The sequence below is a fragment of the Haematobia irritans genome, chromosome 2 (genome assembly GCF_050003625.1).
Source record: "Haematobia irritans isolate KBUSLIRL chromosome 2, ASM5000362v1, whole genome shotgun sequence".
Taxonomy (NCBI): Eukaryota; Metazoa; Arthropoda; class Insecta; order Diptera; family Muscidae; genus Haematobia; species Haematobia irritans.
This window is the reverse complement of record NC_134398.1, coordinates 88,145,782-88,152,955: the sequence shown is the minus strand read 5'-3', so window position 1 is coordinate 88,152,955 and position 7,174 is coordinate 88,145,782. Positions and strand designations below refer to the sequence as shown.

At 36.5% G+C, this 7,174-nt stretch overlaps 1 long non-coding RNA gene across 1 annotated transcript; it reads left to right on the top strand.

Moving 5' to 3' along the window:
- The first annotated feature begins 4,068 nt into the window (after window positions 1-4,068).
- Window positions 4,069-4,607, top strand: LOC142224852 (uncharacterized). Its single transcript, XR_012719203.1, has 2 exons — window positions 4,069-4,265; window positions 4,395-4,607. It is a non-coding gene; the product is annotated as an uncharacterized LOC142224852 (long non-coding RNA).
- The last annotated feature ends 2,567 nt before the right edge of the window (window positions 4,608-7,174 follow it).

Below are 7,174 nucleotides of genomic sequence, written 5' to 3'. Positions count from 1 at the left end.
AGGATGATAGATATTTATCTTAGAACTAGCGTCGATTCAAGTTTGCTCTCGAAACGACAACATGCATACTCGAAAGGCAGGTCTACTGAGACCGCATTACATGAACTAGTCAGCTTTATTGAAAGCTCACTATCTGTCAAAGAATACACAACCGTGGCATTTCTAGACATCGAAGGGGCGTTCAATAACGTCCATCCGAGCTCGATATTAAATGGACTGACAACTCTGAATGTTGATCCAGGTATACTTAGGCTGTTAGACGAACTTCTAAGGAAGAGACGCATGTCAGCCACACTAGGACAAGCAAACATACAAAGGTATGTAAACAGAGGCACTCCTCAAGGAGGAGTTCTATCACCTCTTCTTTGGAATGTTGCTATAAACGACCTTCTGGTTTCCCTAGAAAAAGAAAGGATACAAGTGGTGGCATACGCAGATGATGTGGCGCTAGCAGTCAGGGGAAAATTCCCATCAACAGGTAGTGATATTATACAGAGAGCCCTCCGGACGACTGAGAAATGGGCGAAAGAGAATGGTCTTGGGGTAAATCCTGCAAAGACAGAACTAGTCATGTACTGCAAAGATCGCAAAACTCCCACGGTTAGGCCCATTTCCTTAGGGGGTATTGAAATTCCCTTTAGGGAGTGTGCAAAATACCTTGGCGTTATTTTGGACAGGAAGCTGAACTTTAAGCTTAATATTGAAGAAAGGGCGAGGAAAGCAACGGTAGCTTTATACTCGTGCAAAAAGGCAATAGGGAAAAAGTGGGGACTAAAACCAAAAATTGTACATTGGCTATACACGGCAGTGGTTAGACCTATAATGCTATATGGTGTTGTAGTCTGGTGGCCGGCACTTCACCAGCCGACAAGTTTAGACAAAGTTCAGCGTATGGCGTGCTTGTGTATCTCAGGTGCATTCAGCAAGACAGGAACAAACTCCCTTAATGTCATACTGCATCTATTGCCTTTAGACATTTTGGCCAAAACAGTCAGCTGCAACAACGGCTGTGCGGTTGCGCGAGCTATCGCTGTGGTCGGAAAAAAGTTACGGTCACAGTTCGGCCCTCAAAATAATGCCAGATGTGCCTAACGTAGTGGATTACACTTTGGCGAGTCCACTTTTCGACAAAAAGTTTGAGACTCTAATTCCCAACAGTGAGGCGTGGTGTACACGGACCCCGGGGAATAAAAGATATATAGATTTCTACACTGATGGCTCCAAATTGGATGGCCAAGTGGGTTTCGGAGTATATTCTAAAGATCTGGAACTTCGAATAGCGAAAAGATTACCTGATCACTGTAGTGTTTTTCAGGCTGAAATATTAGCAATAAGAGAAGTGGTGAATTGGCTGAGAAGTAATGCTCCAAGCAATATTGGCATTAATATATACTCAGACAGTCAATCTGCAATAAAATCCTTGGACTCTGTGTTCCTCAACTCGAAAACGGCCATCGACTGCCGCAAATCTCTCAATGAGATGGCTGAGCAGCACAATATTCACCTAATATGGGTGCCTGGCCACAGGAACATACCGGGGAACTGCGAAGCAGATGAGCTAGCAAGGCTAGGAACTACCTCCCATATTCCAGGGGATCTAGAATCTGTTGGTGTGCCTCTGGCTACCTGCAAGCTCTTACTGCGTGAGAGGGCTGTCATGATGGCAAATGTTCGATGGGAGAATTGTAAGGGTTGTAACGACACCAAGCAAATATGGCCCCATTTAAACTTAAACCGCACACTAGATATGCTAGTGTTCTCGAGACGCCAGATATCACTCCTGATATCTGCTATAACGGGTCGCTGCCTGATAGGCGATTTTGCAAAAACTATTGGTGCGAAGTATAATGACTATTGTATGAGCTGTCATGATGCGGAGGAAAAGGAATCAATAAAACACCTCTTGTGTGAGTGTCCTGTATTTTGTGTAAGGCGTAAGCAAATTTTAGGAACATATAGCTTCAGATTACTGGCGGACCTGGAAAACGTTAACTTAAGCAGTCTGCTAATGTTTTTGAAACAATCTGGTTGGTTCAACAGAAGAAAATAATCGAGAAGGTTCATCGGTTAAAACTAGAAGTGCCCATATGTAATATGTACTTTTAGTTAATGTGGTATCACAATGGACTGAATAGTCTAAGTGAGCCTGAATCTTAATCGGGCTGCAACTTTAACCTAACCTAACCTAGCCACAACCCAAATAATTCGATTGTGGATGACAGTCTTTGCACAGTATTTACTTGTTTTCATACACTGAAAAAAAAAGCATGCCCGGTTCCAAAGATTTTGTCTTTACTCTAGAAATTTTGGTATTGATTCCGAGCCAAAGAAGCGAAGAATGCAAGTAAGGACACTTTTAAGACACAATTCTCTTTTAAATTTGGTTTTTGTGTACTTGCTTCTAGGAAGCAAATTTTAATTTTTCGCTTTCTCAGCTTTTTTTCTTCATATGCTATCAAAGACCTTTAAAAACGAGTTAACGGCAACTTTATTTTCCAAATTAAGACTCGACTTCCACTAGAAATTATGCTATGTTTGAAGTAAAAAACTTCTTTAAAATAAAGTTTTGAAAAACATGTCCTGTATTTGAACGAGTTTTTGCTTTGTAGTCAAGATGCAAAAAGACAACAAATTTAAAGACAATTTCATTAAATTTAAAGAATTTTTCTGAATTATTAAAGTCAGGTTGACCTTAGCCCATAAATTTTTTCTTTCATGTTAAGATACCCATTTTTAAGTCAAATCACTTAATTATAAGGACAATACGACTTCATTGAAAAGTTTATCGACTTTTGACAAGGAAAATAACTTTATTTTAGAGAAATGCGTCTTCTATGCTAAGCAAAATTTGTATTCGTATTTTAAAGACATGAAATCTTTGACCTCACGACAATATTTTTTTCAGTGCGGTTAAGATTATATCAAGCATCAACATGACACATATAGGGTGGTCCGTAAATATTTGTAAACTGCTACAGTTCCGATAATACAGATTTTTACAAATTTACGTCCATATCGTCTAAATTGGTCCAGAAGTTAATGTTATATACTGTCATATGGAAAATTTGTTATATGCCCTCCATGGTGTTGGGTATTTAAAATTCGGCGCGGTCGATCTTCCTGTCGTATTTAGCTATTTTCGAGACGAAAATATACGAATCGTTTTATTAATCAATTTTTATTTTGTTTTTCGCAAAGCTTTTTGCCGCATAGTATGATTTCGCCAATTCATGGGGAAGGGTATATGAGCTGATTTACAACCAACGTAATCACTAAAAAATGTTAAATGTCATTTTCATCTTTTGATATCGAATATATTATATTTTTATTTATTTGTTCCAATATACATATACAATATACATATTTAAATAAACAACTATAATATTTAATTGGGAAGGAATCAATTTAATTTGGTCATGATTATTATTAAAGTTGGGCAACACAACCGAATGGAAACTACAACCGATGTCATCAGCAGACCCAACCAACGCCATATGTTGTATTAGTTGTATCGACCGGATCAGTCGGGTGACACAACTACCAACTGATAGTAGCTGCAACTGCCAAAAGGAGGTTGGCAATAAATTCGGTTGTCACAACCTATCTGTATTCTCTGCACCCAGAGAAATGATTGGTTGGAATTCGATTACGACAACTATTTGATAGTGGAGACTCACAATTTTTAATTGTGGGGAATAATTGTTAGTTATTTCTTTTGTTAGATAGTTTATATAACCAATATAATAGCGGTGTGACCGAAAGTTGGTACACACGACCAAGTATTGGTCGTTATTTATATATTGAAGTAAGCAACCATTTCAATTTATTGCACCCCGTTGTGCTAACTGACTTCTTTTGCCAATATGCTTCCATGCCCAACTGAAGGTCTGTTTAACAACTAAGTTGGTTGTGTTTACAGATTTGATAGTTATAAAGGGAATTGGTTGCTATGGATTACATATACATATATAACAACAAATATATTGTGTTTTGCCTTATTAATTATCAACTTTAAATTCTTTAAATTTCAATTCAATATTTTGATGACGTTTACTCAAATTTAGAGAACATTCTGTCCATAAAGGATTGCTGTGAGTTATACATATACAGTGAATGGAAGACACAAACGGTCGTCTAACTTTTGTCCACATTTGGCAGGTGTCCAGTTAGAAAACCGTCCACGTTAGTAGGTGCGCGTTTTCATAGTGGCCAAGTCTGAGAGATTTTTTGTATATTTTTAAATTGGGTAGCTGTATTCTTAAGTGGTAAGTAATTTAAACATCAAATTAAATTAATACTCCTCACTCTTTACCTTTTTCCCTCTTGGGATATCCCAACAAATGTGACGACTTCCGATGTAACGACAACATTTCATGATCCATGCCTGAGTTCAGAGTCACGCTGAAAATCGAGAAGATTTCTTATAGGGCGAGGACCTCCTTGCGCCTGAAAATTATGCAGATTGGTTTGCAAACATCGCAACTAGCTATTTTGTGAAGTTTCTTTCCCAGTTCAAAAATATTGTACAGATGACGAATTTTTATTAGCTCAATAATCAATACAAAAAATATTAATATGTAATAAAATTAAATATAAATTAAACTTAATTCAAAGGAAGGTTTCTTAATTTCATAAGGTTGTCCGAAAAAATAATTAGTTGTTTTAACAAACGAATGAAATTTTATTGGTTGGGATTACCAATTAGAGTGTTAGTGTGCTCAAATTTTAGTTATCCAAACAATTTATATATTGTTGTGCCAGACAAGAATTGGTTGCTCTAACAAATATTGTCGGTTATATTCTGATGGTAGATGGGACCAAATAAATCGGTTGGCAAAAAAATTGGTTGGCACAACAAATTTGTTTTCTGTGTGTGTGCACGGTGGTGAACTTTTCTCTTATCTCTGAGTGCTGTCCGATTCTACACAGAGAATACAAGTTGGTTGTGACAACCGAATTTATTGCCAACCTTCTTTTGGTAGTTGCAGCTACTATCTGTTGGCAATTGCGCCACCCGATTTATTCAGTCGACTCAATCGAATTATGACAATAACAACCTATGCTATATTATGGTGTTGGTTGTGTCAGCCATTTTTACTGGTTATCGGTACCACCATCATTCGGTTGTGTCGTCCAACATTAAGAATTCCCACCATCGAATTGAAATCTATTTATAGTCCCATAAATACGAATAAAGAGTTCAGTTTTTATTAAAATTTCAAATTATGTGACCCTTGTAACAAATTTATGGAAGAATATACTAGCAAAATTGGGCGATATATGTAGAAACTATATCTTCGATATTTTTTCCAATTAAAGTGCTGACCATCACATAATTGTGAACATATAGACCGATAATCCATTTTCGTCGTCATACACATGTTCAATTCCACAAATCCGTTGGAGTTGGGAGTATGTCCTTTGGGATTTCACGTAAATTAAGCAAAGTGAGGGAATATGTTTATCCTATTTGCAAAAAAAAAAAATCCGTTAAGTGAAGTATACGCTCATTCGCTCTGACATCCACAAGAACCTCTTTCATTTAAGTTTTTAGGCTCGTTCTTACCCGATCCTGTAAATTCCGAACATGAAGTTAATTTATGTTCCCTAACAAAATACAAATACGATTCAAACCGATATTATTGCTTCCCTAGGTCCATAATTTTAAGTTGCGAGACCTTCTGGAGTATATTTTGAATGTAGGCCGCCTTTGTTGGCCTGTTTTCAACATTTATTGACAATGACAATAGCATAAATGACATTTGAAAAATATTTCAATTAATAAATATTCGGCTATGAATACCATTTGCAAGTGATGATTACCAAATGACAGTTACGGTATTTATTTTAAGTAGTTCGTATGTACCGATTTCAAGTATATTGTTTTGTGGTAGGGACATTTGGTTGCTACAACTATTTGTATTGTATCATGAAAGAAATTCTATGGAAACTATCACCAAATCGTACTGAGAACCAACACATATTTGTAAATGTAGGAAGTAAGTTGGCGCAACTGATTTATAATTCTTAATATAGAATGTTCATTAGTACAACCGATTTCCAACCAATATCTTCTCTGTGTGTATGTTAAGCTTAAATATGACAAGGGACTCCTTTTTATATCCGAATCCGACGTTGTTCCACATTGCAGTGAGACCACTTAGAGAAGCTTTTAAACACTCAGTAATGTCACCAGCATTATTCAGGTGGGATAATCCACCGCTGAAAAAACTTTTTGGTGTTTGAACCCACGACTCTGTGTATACAAGGCGGGCATGCTAACCATTGCCCCACGGTGGCACCCAACTGAAAACAAAAATTTACTGAAGCCAATGATTTAATGTCTTTCAAATGCGATTTCTTCCATATTTCTCTAATATAAAGTTTTTTCCTTGTCCAAAAGTGGATAAACTTTTTAATGAAATCGTTTTGTCCTTATAGTGGAAAGATTCCATTTAAAAATGGGTATCCTTTTATGTAAGAAATTTTTATTGATCTAAGGTCGACTTGATTTTATAAATTCTGTAAATTTAATGCAAATTTCTTTAAATTTATTGACTTTTTGCAGCTTAGCAACGAAGCAGAAAAAGCGGTAAAAAATATAAAATGTTTTTCACCATTTAATTCTAAAGACGGGTTGTTTGCTATTGGATGTCGGGTAATAATTTGAAAAAAAAAAAAAAATAAAATAAAGTGATTTGTGTCTTAGATGTATCCTTACTTCATTTGTCCGCTACTTGGGATCGGTATCCATCCAAAAGACATTAGTGTAAAGGCAACATTTCCCAAACCGGGAACACGTGGTTTTCACCATGTACTGCAGTACTGTTGGTATCGTTGGGATATCGTCGGGTGAGGCAACAAACGACGGGAGGGCTAGTTAACTTTCTTCAATAGCTTTCAATAATACAATCAACCTTCACTACCATTTTGGGTTAGTTTATTAAAATTTATATAATATTTATTCCAAATAAATTAAACTTTAATTTAAAGTTATTTATTTTTTGTTTGACTCCCACATACTTTCTCACGACGCTATGTATGAGTAGGTCTTGAGATGCTAAAGGCTGATAAAGCACTCAGCACCTTCAGCGTAACATTGCACTATGGGCGAAAATTATTATGCTATATTATGGTGTTGGTTGTGTCAGCCATTTTTACTGGTTATCGGTAC